We start from the raw sequence: 15897 nt of genomic DNA on the forward strand, positions 1-15897 counted from the left end.
TAGAACAGCGAGGAATCAAAATAACAAGAAGTACGAGTAAGAGAAAAAAGAAATTAATGAAAAGGGGTGCCACACGAGGACTTTCCAAGGGGTCACCCATCCTAGTACTGCTCTCGCACAAGCACGCTTAACTTCGTAGTTCTAATGGAATCCGATGCATTAGTGCTGGTATGATAGCACCCAACAGTGAATGAATTCTTGATTGTTTTGTCTCTCAAATTGCGGATCGGAGGAACAAGCGCTGCACTTTCAAACGGACATAACTTTCTGCCGGTTGAGAGTTACGGGAGCTTCAGCCTGCTCATGCAAAGCTCGTCTCGATACCTACAGAGCGCATCTCAGTCAAAGAGACGGAGACACTAAAATTCCAACCCGAAGATGGAATTTTGGGGCGTTTTTCCCGTAGGGCATGTTGGGACCACCGAATGGGCCCGCGTCACCCAGATCGCACGTTCACGTCGTATCATTCAATATATTGCAACCTTTCTATCCGCGGATTGGACTAAAAGTGTCGGGAATAGGATAGCGAGGAATCGAAATAACAAGAAGTACGAGTAAGAAAAAAATAGAAATTAATGAAAAAGAGGCGCAACACGATGACTTCCCGGGGGTCACCCATCCTAGTACTGCTCTCGCCCAAGCACGCTTAACTTCGGAGTTTCGATGGGATCCGGTGCATTAGTGCTATTATGATCGCACCCAAAAGTGAATGAATTATTTATTTTTTTGTCTCTCGAATTGCGGATCGGAGGAACAGGCGCTGCACTTTCAAACGGACGTAACTTTCGGCCGGCTGAGAGTTACGGGAGCTTTAGCCTGCTCACGCAAAGCTCGTCTTGATACCTACAGCACACATCTCGGTCAAAGAGACGGGGAAGCTCAAATACCAACCTGGAGATGGAATTCCGGGGCATTTTTCCCGTAGGGCACGTTCCTCTACACCCAGGCCACTCACAGTATAGCCCCCAAAACATCTAAACATAAGAAACATAAGACATAAGCCAGATAACAAAAGCTCAATCAATCAACCAAATACGAGTTCCACATGCTTGAACAAGTATTGATGCAAATATGTGATTTTTAAGGGAAACTCGAGAACCAACTGTCCCGAGTATGCTATCCCGCTACGATGACTGCTTTTAACTTTCAATGCAGTAGTTCCAACTCTGAATAAGCTACAACAAAAGATTATATCAAAAACTATACAATCTAAACAACAACAACGACTCAAGGTAATCTCTATTCCGATCTTCTTCCAACTCTTAACGATCAATAACTGTTAACTCCGGGCTTGACAACTCCAAAAAAAACTGTTCAGATACAAAAATATGATCAACAACGACGATCAATTCACAAGCCAAAGATCAACAACTCAAAACGGTTCAAATCTCCAAAAACTCAACCGGCGGCATAATAGCTATAACTGAACAAACCAAAAACGCAGACAGCAGTTCAATATCGATATCAACTCGTATCAATTCTAATACAACAATAACAAGGCAATTCCAACAAATCTCAAAACCTCTAAAAATCATAACAATTCCAAAGGTCGCTCTATTTCAAAACCGACAGATAATAAACGATCATAACTCTGTCAAGAACAACATACTCGAATCTCGAACGATTCTAAAAACATCCGAAAAATGGAATGTATCTGATTGTAGAAAAACTTACGATATAACGAAGCTCTCGCTGCAGTGATCGCTAAACTGCCTTCAGAAATAAATTCCAATGGCCGGATCGAGCTCGAACTAAAATCTGGAAGCTTGGAAGTTCAAAGGGGCGGCCAACAATGGAGGGAGGCATGCAAGGAAGGTGATGAAGAAGAGAATGAGTCAACTTGCCTTATAAATATCTAATAAAACCGATATTTGCATTTTAGTCCCTGAAAAATCTAAAATTTGCAAAATAGACCCCGATCAATAAAAAGTCGGCTCTTGAACTCTGGAAACTCTGATTATCTCAAATAAACTCATTTAAGATAAAAAAACAGGGCGTTACAATTCTCCCCCTCTAAGAAGAGATTTCGTCCTCAAAATCAATAAGAAACACAACTCATAAGATAGAATAAAGAACTAAAGACAGTAAGAAGAACTCACGTCATCCGAATAACTTAGGAAAACGCTGTCTCATGTCAGATTCTGTCTCCCAAGTCGCTTCCTCAACTCCGTGATGGCTCCACTGCACTTTCACCAACGGAATCAACTTGGTTCTAAGCTGCTTCTCCTTCCAATCAAGGATTAGAATTGGTCGTTCAAAATAGCTCAAAGTTTCTTCTAACTCGGCTTCGTCAGGCTGAAGGATATGAGAAGGATCTGGATGATACTTCCGCAGCATAGAGACGTGAAAAACCTCTAAATACCAGATAAAGATGGAGGAAGTGCAAGTCTGTAGGCAAGATCGCCTATCTTCTCGAGAATCTCGTACGGACCGATGAATCTCGGAGATAACTTCCCTCTCTTTTCAAATCTGACAGTACCACTGAAAGGAGAAATCTTAAGGAATACACGGTCTCACTGATCAAAACTCAGAGGTCTACGTCTGACACTCGCATACTTCGCCTGTCTTTCCTGAGCTGACTTCATTCTCAACTGAATGATCTTAACTTGTTCTGCCATATTTCTAAGCATATCCGGTCCCAAATCAGGTGACTTGGACAAATCGTCCCAAAACAATGGAGATCGGCACTTCTTTCCGTACAAAGCCTAAAAAGGCACTATACCGATAATCGCTTGGAAGCTGTTGTTGTAAGAAAACTCGACAAGAGGCAAAAAATCTTGCCAACTAGTGCCAAAGTCTAGCACTACCGCTCGCAGCATATCCTCTAAAGTCTAGATAGTCCGCTCTGACAGTCCATCGGTCTGAGGATGATAAGCTGTACTCAGAAGCAATCGAGAACAAGTGCCTCCTGCAGACTATGCCAAAAGTGTGAAGTGAATCTAGGGTCTCGGTCTGAAACGATCGACTTCAGCACACCATGCAGTCTCACAACATTTCTAACATACAACACAGTCATCTGATCATGACGATACGTCATCCTGTACGGAATAAAACAAGCAGACTTCGTCAATCGGTTGATCACTACACAAATAGCATCGCATCCTCGAACATATCGAGGTAGCTTTGTGACGAAATCCATAGAAATGTGATCCCATTTCCATTCAGGAACAGATAAACTGTGAAAGAGACCACCGGGTCACTTTCGCTCTGCTTTCACTTGCTGATAGTTCAAACATCGAGATACAAATCTCGCAACGTTGCTCTTCATTCTCTTCCACCAGAACTGGTTCTTCAGATCATTGTACATCTTACGACCTCCAGTATGAACACTAAACCGACTGCAATGAGCCTCTCGAAGAATACGCTGTCTCAACTCCGAAATATCAGTCACAACAATATGGTTATTTACAAACAAAAAGTCATCTCTAACCTGGAATTCAGACTGATGCCCAGATTTGACTTTCTCTACTGAAACCTGAATGCTCGGCTCAGACTTCTGTGCTTCTTTGATCAATACAAAAAGCTCTGGCTAGGCTTGAATAGCGCATACTCTGATAGTCTTCCTATCTGATTCAAACTCCAGACCAGAATTGCAACAATCATCGATCAACTGAGAAACATCAATAGTAGAAAGAGATAAAGAACATAGTTTTCGGCTCAAGGCATCTGCAAGTGCATTTGACTTTTTGAAGTAATACTTGATTTCACAGTCGAAATCCTTTAACAGATCTAACCATCTCCTCTGTCTCATATTCAGCCCTACCTATGAAAACAAGTACTTAAGACTCTTATGATCAGAAAAGATCTCGAAAGACTTACCATAAAGATAGTGACGCCAGATCTTCAGAGCAAAAATGATCGCAGCTAGTTCAAGATCATGAACCGGATAACGAGTCTCATGCGACTTCAGCTGCCTCGATGCATACGCTATCACATGCTTATGCTGCATAAGAACACAACCCAAGCCTTGGTTAGAAGCATCACAATAGACTGTGAAACCTCCAGTACCTTTCGAAATAGAAAGAATCAGAGCACTACTCAGTCTCCTCTTCAGATCAACAAAGCTAGCCTCACAATCTGCAGTCCAGACAAAAGGCGCATTCTTCTGAGTCAGCTGGGTAATAGGCTTGGCAATAGACAAAAATCCCTCGATGAATCGGCGATAATAACCAGCTAAACCCATGAAGCTTCGGATCTCAGGCACTGATGTAGGTCTAGGCCAATTCATAACCGCTTCAATCTTGCTGGGATCGACAGAAATCCCATCTCCAAAAATAATGTGGCCGAGAAAGACAACTCGATCTAACTAGAATTCATACTTAGATAGCTTGGAAAACAACTGTTCAACTCGCAAAATCTGCAAGACGATCCTCAAGTGCTCTGCATGGACAGTACGGTTCTTTGAATAGATAAGAATATCACCGATGAAGATAATCATGAACTCATCTAAAAAGCGCTGAAAGATACGGTTCATCAAACCCATAAAAACCGCTGGAGCGCTAGTCAAACCAAATGACATGACTATAAACTCGAAATGACCATACCTTGTTCTGAATGCGGTTTTAGGAACATCTTTCTCTCGCACTCTCAGCTTGTGATAACCTGATCTCAGATCAATCTTCGAATAGACAGAAGAACCCTGCAGCTGATCAAAAAGGTCATCTATTCGGGGTAAAGGATACCTGTTCTTGATTGTAGCCTGATTCAGTTGACTGTAGTCAATACAGAGCCTCATAGAACCATCCTTCTTCCAAAGAAACAGAACAAGAGCACCCCAAGGCGATACACTAGGTCTGATGTATCACTTGGAAATCAAATCCTCAAGCTGCTCCTTCAACTCTCTCAGTTCAATAGGTGCCATACGATAAGGAGCTTTGGAAATAGGTTGAGTACCTGGCACTAAGTCAATGCTGAATTCGATCTCTTGAATAGGCGGCAATCCAGGAACATCTTCCGAAAACACATCAGCAAAATCTCTAACCACTGGTATATCCACCAATTCCGAGCTAGATTTCAGTACATCAATGATAGTTGTGTTTTGTTTGCATATTTTGATGTTATTTTGTTAGTAATTTGCATGCATTTATTTGCTTTTGTTCTTGTTTTATCTTAGTTTTGTAATTTGCATGCATTTAGCTTCATAACATATTTTCGGGTTTAATGTGTAGGAGGCGTCGAAGTTGAAGAAAAGGAAGGCAGAAAATCGAAGATTATTGGGCGCTCGAGCGGATGAACTCGAGCGACCGAGCGCCGCGTCTGGTGAGGCAAAACAGAGAATCACATATTTTTGAGCGCTCGAGCGGATGAACTAGAGCGATCGAGCGGCCAAAAAGTTTGAAAAACAGAGAATTGCATATTATTGAGAGATCGAGCAGCCATACTCCTGCGCTCGATCGCGCTAGGCTTTTCGGAAAGGATTTGGTAATTTTGGAAACTCTTTTATTTTGGACTCTAGACTTTATTAGGCTTTTAATTCCGTTTTTGAGGGGTTATTATCAGATTTTGGAGACCCAAAAAGGCGGCTAGGTTTTATTCTTTCAATTTTCTCTCTAGTTTCCTTCTCTTCTTTTAATTTTTATGGATTTGGTGATGAATCGTTGTAGCTAAACCTTTTTACTTGGTTGAAGGAGACAAAACCTTGATATAATTTATTCATGAGATTATAATTGTAGTGTTTAATTCTTGTTAAGTATCAATATTTGATCTGGTTTATTTCATGCTTGTATGCGAGATTTTAGGATTGCCATCTTAGGATTTTGTTTTGCAAACTATAACTAAATTAGAGTTCAAATCCGTAATTGTTTGAATTAACTAATTTGCAAAGTAACTATGTTTGATATTTTCTGCTGTTGAATTTATTGAATCGTAGGGTCAAGTATTGACTAGGCTAAATACAACTGCTGGTGTTTGTGTTGTCTAGGTTCGTCAGTTTTAATAGTTTGAATGCTATCGTAAATTTAAATCTAGATCGCTAGAATCCGGATTAATTTATTGGTAAGGGTTAATCTAGAATGTTGTTTTCTGATTAGCCAAACTTAAGGTGAAACAGGAATTTGGTTTCCAATGATGAATACTTGATAGGATTAATTATTTTTAGGGAATCGATGAATGAATAATGAATATCAAGGTGTAGTCGACCGATACCAAGTCTCATCTCTTATTGATTTCTTTACTTTAATTTTCAATCTTGCATGCTAGTAATCTTATTAATTTTAATTGCTTAAAATTTTCAGTAGTTAATCCAAATCTCAAAAACCCCTTTTATTTATTTCCAGTATTTTAAGAACACAATTAAATTTACCTTTCCTCGTGGGAACGATCCCTACTCACACTACTACATTTTTAGTGATTATCTGATTGAGTTGGGTAATTTGGGCATGACACGATTAAGAGCTACCAAATTTTGGCGCCGTTGCCAGGGAACGGTGTTTAATTTATTGTGTTCTATTTCTTTTAGTTTTGTTCTATTTTATCTCACTCTCCCCCCGTTTCTTTGTTTCTAGTTTTCTCTCTCGTTCATGCTTTCAGGTGATTTTTCTAAAGAAGATTTTCTCTACGACCCGGAGATTAAAAGAAGTTTGCACAGGCGAAGGAGAGAACTCTGTAGGCAACAACAAGAAGCCGCTGCTCAAGCTGCTTTTCCAGGAGAAGAAGAGATGGCTGCTAATGCGAACCTGATTCTTAGACAATTGGGCACTCCTAATCCCAATCAACAACCTTTATGTATTACTTTTCCTACACTAGAAAAAAATGCTACTTTTGAGCTCAAATCTGGATTAATTCACTTATTACCTTCCTTTCATGGTCTTGCGGGTGAGGACCCGAATAAACACCTGATGGAATTCCATGTGGTTTGCACGAGTATGAAGCCCCATGGAGTGACAGAGGAGCAGATTCAACTGAGGGTCTTTCCTTTCTTTTTAAAGAGTGCTGCTAAGGATTGGTTAAACTACTTGCCCTCTGGTTCTATCACAACATGGACAGAGATGAAAAGAACCATTATGGAGAAATACTTCCCAGCCTTTAGAGCTGCGAACATCCGGAAGGAAATCTATGGAATCAAACAATACTCAGGAGAATCACTGCATGAATACTGGGAGCGGTTCAAGAAACTTTGTGCTAGCTGTACGCAACACCAGATAAGTAAAAATCAATTAATACAATTTTGCTATTAAAGTTTGTTACCTCATGACAGGAGTATGCTAGACGCAGCCAGTGGAGGAGTTTTTGTGGACAAAACTCCGGTACAAGCGAGGAATTTGATAGAGAGTATGGCTGCCAATTCTCAGCAATTTGGCACCATCAGGAATGAGCTTGCACCAAGGAAGAACAACGAGGTAAATGTCTCTTCCCTTGAACAACAGTTAATTGAATTCACGTCTCTTGTGCGTCAGATTGCTGTAGGGAATGGACAAACCGCAAAGGCATGTGGGATTTGTGCTGCGGTGGGACATGCTACTGATACGTGTCCCACACTTCAAGAAGAGTCGGTAGAATAGGTCATTGCTACTGGAGGATTTCCTGGACCACCACAGCGGAAATATGATCCCTATTCCAACACATACAATCCTGGTTGGAAGGATCATCCCAATCTGAGATATTAGAATCCTCAAGCAAATCAATCGGGGCCTCAAACACCACAGCACAATCAAGCTTATAGGCCACCGTACCCTCAACAACAACAGCGACCTCAAATACCAACACTAGGTGAGTTTCTTGAAAATATCGTTAAGGATCTTGCAACTAATATTGTAGCTTTTCAACAGGAAACAAGAGCAAGTATCCAAAACTTGAACATCCAGATGGGGCAGCTCGCCACCGCCATCAATAAGCTAGAAACACAACATTCTAATGCTTAACCATCTCAAACAATCCAAAACCCAAGAGATAACGCAAGTGCAATCACTCTAAGGAATGGGAAGGAGTTGAAGATCAAGGAGAAAGAATTGGACACTCCAGCCAAAGAGGAGCTACAAGAAGAGCCAAAATTGACTGATGGCAAAGCATCCAAGGAAGAGACGTCAAGAGGTAAGTTTCCTCCACTTTCTGAGTATAAGCATGTTGCCCCTTTCCCCTTAGCACTTAAGGAATCTAGAAAAGATGAAGGGATAAAGGATCTTTATGAGACTTTTCGTAGATGTGAGGTGAATATTCCGTTGTTGGATGCTATTAAACAGGTTCCTCGATACGCAAAGTTTTTGAAAGAACTGTGCACAACAAAGAGGAAACAGACACTGAAGGGTTGTCAAAAAGTGGAATTTGGTGAGAACGTATCTACTGTGATCCAACGAAAGTTGCCCGCAAAATGCAAGGATCCAGGTATGTTTTCTATCCCATGCACTATCGGGAACGTTAGACTTGAGAAGGCCATGCTAGATCTAGGAGCATCAATTAATGTTATGCCATATTCTATTTATGCATCCTTGAAACTTGGTCCATTGAACAAAACTGGAATTGTTGTTCAGTTAGCAGATAGGTCTAATGCATATCCTAGGGGAATAGTAGAAGATGTGTTGGTGCAAGTGAATGAATTTGTATTTTCTGTAGATTTTTATGTGCTAGACATGGAAAACGGTGATCATAATAGTCCTATTCTGTTAGGCAGACCATTCTTAAAAACTTTCATGACCAAAATTGATGTTCACAATGGCACACTCACTATGGAATTTGATGGAGAAGTTGTGAAATTCAATATCTATGATGCCATTAAATTTCTTGATAGTGATGATTGTGTATTTTTTGTTGATATTGTGGATTACTTGGCACAAGATTTTTGTGAGTATGCAGGAAAAGATGATCTAGAGGTGGCTATTATTGCACCCACTCAGCAGGATGATGAAATTGGATTCAGTGAAGAAGTGAAGGAGATAGATGGAATTCTGAACAGTGCTCCTGAGCTACCCCAGTTAGGTAATGTCTCCTATTTATCTTTACCAATCCCTAATACTAGGCACCTTCCATCTGTTTTGCAGGCACCAGTGGTCGAACTAAAGACGCTTCCCAACCATCTTAAGTATGTTTTCCTTGGAGAAGGAGAAACATTACCAGTCATCATCTCCAATAGTTTAGAAGCCGATCAAGAGGAACAGTTGGTCAAAGTATTGCAAGAGCACAAGACTGCTATTGGATGGACCATAGCAGATATCCCGAACATTTGGCGATCTCAGATGTGTCGATATCAATGGTTTTGATGACTTATGTTGTGTTGAAAGGATATCTATCTAATCCGATCGATTTGCGTAAAGCCCGCGATAGCAACGGAACCGGGGAGGGGGCTTCTTCCTATACCTATGAATTCGATTGGACCAGGCCCTGGAAGGAATTCCAGGGGGACCCTACGAGAATTTAGAAATCCGAAGCTTTGATAGAAGTGCGTTCGATTGATTCAATATCGATGAATCTAGAAAAGCGAGTTATCTAGAAAGGCTTAGCTATCTGAGAGAAATTCTCCACAAAACGACGATAGTATCCTGCTAAACCAAGAAAACTATGAATCTCAGAAGCTATAGTCAGACGTGACCAATTCAAAATAGCCTGTGTCTTGCTAGGATCAACAGATACACCATCCTGAGAAATGACATGACCAAGGAACACAACTCGGTTAATCCAGAAGTCACACTTACTCAGCTTCGCGTACAACTGTCTCTCCCTCAAGACCTGCAGTACAGTATAGAGATGGTAGGCATGATCATCCATGCTGTGAGAATACACCAAAATGTCATCGATGAACACCACCACGAACTTATCCAGAAAGTCGCGGAAAACTCTGTTCATCAGATCCATAAAAACAGCTGGAGCATTCGTCAAACCAAAGGGCATCACTAGAAACTCATAGTGTCCATACCGCGTACGAAATGCTTTCTTAGGAACATCCTCCTGTCGAACTCGCAATTGATGATACCTAGACCTCAGATCCATCTTCGAATAGATAGATGTACCCTGCAACTGATCAAAGAGATCATCTATCTGCGGAAGAGGATACTTATTCCTCACTGTCACCTGATTCAATTGGCGGTAGTCGATGCACAACCGCATTGAACCATCCTTCTTCTTGACAAACAGTACTGGGGCTCCCCATGGTGATACACTAGGTCGAATATAACCCTTATCAAAAAGATCTTGCAATTGCTTCTGCAGTTCTTTCATTTCTGTCGGTGCCAATCGGTAAGGAGTACTGGAAATCGGTGCAGTCTCTGGCACTAACTCAATGCCAAACTCAATCTCCCTTACTGGTGGCAATCCTGGAATCTCCTCCGGAAACACATCTGGAAAGTCACGAACCACTGGTATCTCTTGGATATCTGGCTCTCCTAAGGATGCGTCAATGGCGTAGATAAGGTAGCCTTCCCCGCCAGACTCTAACGCACGCCGGGCCTTCAGAGCTGAGATCACTGGCATCGGGGGTCGCGCTCCCTCACCATAGAAATACCATGACTCGTCATCCTCTAGATGAAACTGGACAAACCTCTAATAGCAATCCACTATCGCTCGATAGGTAGTCAATAGATCTATCCCAATGATGCAATCGAAATCCTCCATTGCTAGAATCATTAGGTTAGCACTAAGCTGATGTCCCTCGAAATCCAAAACACAACCCACAACTAGACGCTTGGCTAAAACCTCGCTACCCATAGGAGTAGAAACCACTAACAACACATCTAGAGGAATATATGGCAACTTATACTTCTTAGCAAAATGTGCTGAGACAAAAGAATGCGATGCACCGGTATCAATTAAAACATATGCAGAAAAACCACATAAACTACAGATACCTGCAATCATCCGATCGCTGTCAGCCTCCGTCTGCTCCTGGTTAAGCGCAAAGACCTGACCCTGGGTACGTGTACGTGGTCTCAACGAAGAATGTCCCCGAGAAGGAGTCTGAGTAGGCTGTCTCTGAGACTGCTGCGGATGTTGGCGCTGCTGCGAATACTGCTGCTGGAAAGGTGGCTGCTGGTACTGAGGTGGCTGAACAGATGCCTGAGAACCTCTAGAACCACTCGCTGCTCCAATCAGCATAGGACAATCTCTCTTTATGTGACCCTCCTGGCCACATTGAAAACATGCAGTGGCTGACCGACCACACTGCCCTGGCGGATGTCTGCGTCGGCACTGAATACACCGGTTCGGTCTATGTCCACCAAAACGATGCACTCCACCAGATCCAGAGGAAGAAGAAGAAGTACCTCCTTGCTTCTTGAAGGACTGTCCTCTTGGACCCAAAGGACTAGAGCTCGTTGGCCTGGAAGAAGATGAGTAAAGTCCCCTGTTCCTCTGATTACTGTCCTCGGCCTGGCGACAACGGTCCACCAAATCCTCTTAAGTCCCATCACCGCCCACAGCAACCATACGATGAATGTCAGGATTCAAACCCTGAAGAAAATGGTCAAACTTCGCCATAGAACTATCAGCAATATGAGGGCAAAAGGGTAGCAGATCAAAGAACTTTTGCTGGTACTCCTCGATTGTCATCGTCCCCTGTCACAAACTCAACAACTCACTGACTTTCGCCTGACGAAGAGCTGGAGTAAATAAAATCTCTGATAAGCAGTATGGAACTCCACCCAAGTAGTTGCACCTCTAGCTGCTATGAACGGTGCGGAAGTAGATCTCCACCACTTCCTCGCTCTGCCTTCAAGCATAAAGGCAAGAATCTGAAAGAGTAGGTGCCCGGTGAGCCAACTTGTGGCTAAGGGCTTTGAGGACTCTTTGTATAAACAATCTTTTGTTTAATATAATTTACACTTTTATTAATGGCAATGACTTTATCTTTCTTCATATTGTTATATTGTGATATACTATTGTTGTTTTGATAAAGACCTTGAATATACTATAGTGTATGTAAGATGTGGTAGAACATGGAGATGACTATCATGAAACACATCTTATAGTCACTGTGTATTCTAAACTGTTCCTAGTCGATTGAGCCGTCTGATAATAAGGATAAGGATCGCTCGAGTTTGAGACTAGCATTTGCGATGCAGAGTACCACGTTTCATTGGTAAGGAACATAGAGATGTTCGAAGCATGCAAATGGATATTCATACGATGAATGATCGAACTACCCTATCCGGACTTTCCAAGTGGTTATCACTTATCGAGTGGATAAAGTCCGCGGTTTTGGTTGTACACCATTAGTCCTTACTACTTGAAACATCATTGAGACTCTATATGCTAGTACTGTACTTTGACTCGTTTACCGACTCTATTGGGGTCATCAGGTGTCGGGATTGGGTACAGTTATAACACATATAGGAGTCGATGCTTTGTTGTCAAGGATTCACCACATACTTGCGAGTGTGGATATCCTATGCGATCTGAGGAGATATTAGTGTGACGAATCTTTGGCCAGAGTACATGATGTGTTTTAAGAAATGGTTTCTTAGTAGCACATGCGATGTCACTATTTGATCTTCAAGATGTATTGCATAGTTATCGAATCTCGAACGACTCTTGATTTACCAATGGTTGTTGATTCGATCGGGATATATGGATGAAGGGACCGTACTGTATGCTAACCAAAATCTATTGGTTCTTGCAGGCACTATCAGTGATACCTAGGGAATCATGGGGCGATGTTGCTAGGCGCTCTTATCATGATTCGATGGGCAAGTCGGAAATTGTTGTTCCGAGTCACAAGGAGTTGTAAGCCCACGGCTAGCTGTATCCCTGAACCATTGAGGGTCACACAGAGTAATGGATTTTTAATCCCCGTTGAGATAGTTAAATTTAAAGAGTTATATTTAATGAACAAAGAAGTTGGACTTCTTATTTAAGAGTAGAGGAGTAAGATTTTCTAAAATGACATAGGGATGGGCATTTTTGGAAACCACTGAATTCGGATTCAGAAAAATTTATCTTGACTTTAAAAGGTGCAGAAATGGTTTCTGTGCACATTGGTGAAATCGGTTTATCAATCGGAGTCATGATGAATTTTATATTAATTTCTGAACATGCGGGCTTTGCTTGTCGGGCTTGAACTTATGACTAATGGGCCCTAAGCTGTTAGCGGCCTACATTATAAATAATTTATTGTAGTACAGAAATTACACAGAACAGGTCACAAATTTTCGAAAAACCTAGTATTTTTCTCTAACAGTGGCCGCCCCCCTCCCCTCTGCTCGGGAAAAATCCAGCCTGTGAATTTTGAATTACAGTCTGGTTTAACGGATCAAATTCGTTAATTCTCTTCGTAGAAACTTCTGATAGATTTTCTAGTGCAATCTATCAGAGGGATTAATTATCCGTTCGTGGACCTGATTGAAGAACAATTCGTCCATCAGTTCCAGGGATATACAACAAGAGCAGAGCAATCTGTTGGTGTCCATAATCTCGCTTCGAGATTGGAGGTAAAAAATTTATAATTGTTATTTAATTTTTACACACACAATTTAATCGTTAAGTTTTGATACCCATTATGGAATCGTTCCATATAAAATTTTTAAACTTCCGCTGCACCGGGTATCAATTCTGATTGATCTGATCGTCGTTCTCCAACAGAATCTTCAACCTATCCTCAGCTGTGCAACGGAACTCCTAGAAGCACTGCTCCATCCTCTCCATCCAATCCTCCGCCTCTTCAGCTATCTCACCACCCGTCAAAGGCTTCGGGCTAAATTCCTTAAATCTACGCATGCTTACTCGCCTGTGCTCCTCGGGCTGTCCCCGATGTCTACGATCGTCCGGATCGCCCCAACGACCACCGTCTACGCTATCGTGACTTTTGTCGTAATCTGCCATCTGTTACAAAAGAACAGATAATTACATAATCCGCTTTACGATATTCCCAATGCAATGCGTCGCTCTGATACCAAAAATGTAGTGACCCAACCCGGATCCACTATCTAATCATAGTTATAGTAAAAGTGCATGCAATAAAATCTTAAAGCGTAAAGAGCGGATAATTTAAATACAACGAATCCAATCGGAAAAATACAATCGACGCTGTCACAAGTGTATAAATACTGTTATACAACCAAATCGAAGGTTCAGGGTAAATAAATCCCTACCCACTACAACCTTGCACTCCCCAAAGGTCAATCCTGCTGAGAGCTGCCTGGATCGTCCAGCCTCAAACTTGCCCCGCCACAAGGTACACAACGAATACCCAAACACAGGGGCGTGAGCTAGAATGCTCAATACAAAGCAATGATATAAATACAAATATGCGCACACAGATGATTTAAAACTCAAGTGAAAACACTTGCTCCTGGCGCCGGGAATATACAGTATCGGCTAGAGAGCTACTCCGCGGGGTACTCGTATATTCCATATCAGGGCTGAGCCAACCCCATCCTGACCCGAATCCAAAACAGGATACAAGCCTCATACGGAAACTGTCAATCCTGACTCGAGTCCAAAATGAGATCATTGTTCCCTATGGAGACTGTCAATGACTCACATATCTCCGGATGCAGTCACACGTAAAATCATGTATGTGCTAAGGTGGTAAAACATGCTAAAACATGATAAAACATATAGCACATACTCATGCAACATATAAGCAGATATATCATGTCAGCTATCTCGGTCAGTACTTACGTACCTCTAATCACTGCTGGTCAAACCTAGCTCTGCTGGTCTAGACTCCAAGCCTACTAGTCCAGTCTACTAGCTACTACATAGCAAATAACCATGCATCAACAATTAAGCTCTAAAAGCCTTAACTAAGCTATTGCATGCTCCTAAATATTTTTAGGATGCCAAAGCTATACCTGCGTCCGTCGTTAGCCCTTTGCTGTCGATAGCCTCAAACTAGGCCAAAGCTCCGCGACGACGTCTAGATCACTAAGCCACTTCTGGATTCCCCGTAGGACGCCTAGATCTCCCTAGATCTGAGTTAGAAGGCTTAGGAATCGAGAGAGAAGAGAGGAAATTGGTGTGAGAAATGAATTCTCGGACCCTTTATTTATAGACAACGATCGGAGCCTCCGAACCTGGTTCGGAACGTCCGAACTCGATCGGAACTTCCGATCGCCCCTTCGGAGCTTCTGATCGCCCGATATTATGTCAGCCATGATGTCACCTTGCTGACGTAAGTGATGACGTATACACTGAGTCTGATCGGAGCTTTCGATCTTGCCGACGGAGCTTCCGATCTCGATCGGAGCCTCCGATCCTGACACGGAGCTTCCGATCTACTTCGGATCGTCCAAACTCCTCTTCGGACCGTCCGATATATCTTGGACTATTTAGGCATAATTTAGTAATTAATTACCTTAATTACCTTGATTAATTGCGGGTTACTACAGAACCCCTCGCATCAGCCACAAAGGAAGTTGAACCTACCCATGATGGAGGTGGTTAAAGCTGAAATTATGAAATTACTTGAAGTTGGGGTCATCTACCCAATCTCTGACAGTCAGTGGGTCAGTCCGGTTCAAGTGGTACCCAAGAAAATCGGAATTACTGTGGTGAAAAATAGGGATGACGAGATGGTTCCCACCCGTATTCAAAATGGGTGGAGGGTTTGTATTGATTATAGAAATCTTAATGCAAGAACCCGAAAGGATCACTTTCCTTTACCATTTATTGATCAAATGATTGAACGTTTAGTATGCCATCCTTATTATTGTTTTCTTGATGGGTATTCTGGTTATTTTCAGATTACTATTGCGCTAGAGGATTAGGAAAAGACGACATTCACTTGCCCGTTTGGCACCTTTGCTTATCGACGGATGCCCTTTGGACTTTGCAATGCACCGGCCACTTTTCAGCGGTGTATGGTTAGTATTTTTTCTGACTTCATTGAGCATATCTTAGAAGTTTTTATGGATGATTTTACTGTCTATGGTGATTCATTCGAAAACTGTCTGTCTAACCTTGCGCTTGTCCTTAAGAGGTGTGTCGACACCAACTTAGTCTTAAATTCTGAAAAATGTCACTTTATGGTTGGGA

General features: G+C 41.9%; 1 non-coding gene and 1 pseudogene across 1 annotated transcript; both read right to left on the minus strand.

The window, feature by feature from the left end:
• Window positions 1-63: 63 nt before the first annotated feature.
• On the minus strand, window positions 64-182 carry LOC140885586 (5S ribosomal RNA). The gene has a single exon (XR_012151030.1). It is a non-coding gene; the product is annotated as a 5S ribosomal RNA (ribosomal RNA).
• Window positions 183-583: 401 nt separating this feature from the next.
• LOC140885605 (5S ribosomal RNA) lies at window positions 584-701 on the minus strand (annotated as a pseudogene).
• Between the last annotated feature and the right edge of the window lie 15196 nt (window positions 702-15897).

Source organism: Henckelia pumila, chromosome 2 (genome assembly GCF_033568475.1).
Source record: "Henckelia pumila isolate YLH828 chromosome 2, ASM3356847v2, whole genome shotgun sequence".
In the NCBI taxonomy this organism is placed as follows: domain Eukaryota; kingdom Viridiplantae; phylum Streptophyta; class Magnoliopsida; order Lamiales; family Gesneriaceae; genus Henckelia; species Henckelia pumila.